Source organism: Belonocnema kinseyi, chromosome 5, assembly GCF_010883055.1.
Source record: "Belonocnema kinseyi isolate 2016_QV_RU_SX_M_011 chromosome 5, B_treatae_v1, whole genome shotgun sequence".
Lineage (NCBI taxonomy): Eukaryota > Metazoa > Arthropoda > Insecta > Hymenoptera > Cynipidae > Belonocnema > Belonocnema kinseyi.
Window position 1 is genome coordinate 43,982,420 of NC_046661.1, and position 1,149 is coordinate 43,983,568.

Consider the following 1,149-nt stretch of genomic DNA (forward strand, 5'->3'; position numbering starts at 1 on the left):
CCAGGAAGCACATAGAAGTGGACAAAGGAGTGTTCCTGTACAAAGCAACAGAGGAGGCTGCTAAAACATTCAGACCTAATTTCAGTATCAGGGGTGAGCAAAAATGCATCAAACCTTATCTATCTCAAGTAATCACTCCTGAAAGCCCGGATTGAGAAAGCACAAGGGAAAAACTTCCGTGAACAGTTCCTCGATAAGAGGATGCACGGTATCTTCCACAGAAATGTGAAGGATCAGTCAATGTCGTGTAAGCTAACTTTTTCTTTCTTTAAATCGCCCGGATTGAAATCTGGCATCGACGGTTGCATTTTGGCATGTCAAGACAGTGTGATTTCCACCTTAATATGTTGTCGCCATATTTTGAGACAAGACATTCCCAATGATAGCTGTAGGGCGTTGCAATGCACACCCCGAGTATTTAGCACACATAATATCTATTTGTCCAACTCATTTGGGAACAACCTACATCCAATAACACAATGCGGCACTAAGAGTACTTTATTACCATATCTCTCACTCTTATGGCATTAACCATAATATCGCTTCTTTAAATGCTCCGAGGGAAATAGAGTTAATTGTCGAGAATGATAACTGCCGCATATACTGGAACTTTATGTTCTCAACTATTGTTTCTGTTGCATACTCGAGGTCTGACATGGTTCTTCTTGACTTCGAGAAGCGATCCATGTTCGTTATCGGATTTTCGGCTCCAGTGGACAAAAACTTCATAGCTAAGGAGAATGAAAAGAAAGAGGGGTAACGAGAAGTTAGAAGTAAGTTGCAACGATTGTACCCGGAATATTCTATTAAACTGATGGTTCTTCTCATCAGCGCTCTTGGAGGTGCCAATCTTTCATTAGTTAATAGCCTGAAAAGCATCCGTGCGTGTCAACAATATGCTAAAACACTTGCGGGAATAATGCAGAAGGCGGCCGTCCTTGGGTCACAGCGTGTTGTCAGGGTGCACAAGACTTTTGCCGGATCATTGTTTTGATTCTTTTACAGACTGTAACCACCTCTTTCACGGTTGTCACACGTGGTTATGGCTGAAATTTTACTGCGATTTCGCTAGGATCGGGTGCAGTTTTTCATATTAGCACCCGCTCCCGGCGAAATCTATGCGGTTTTCCTAATTACAAACTTTTAATT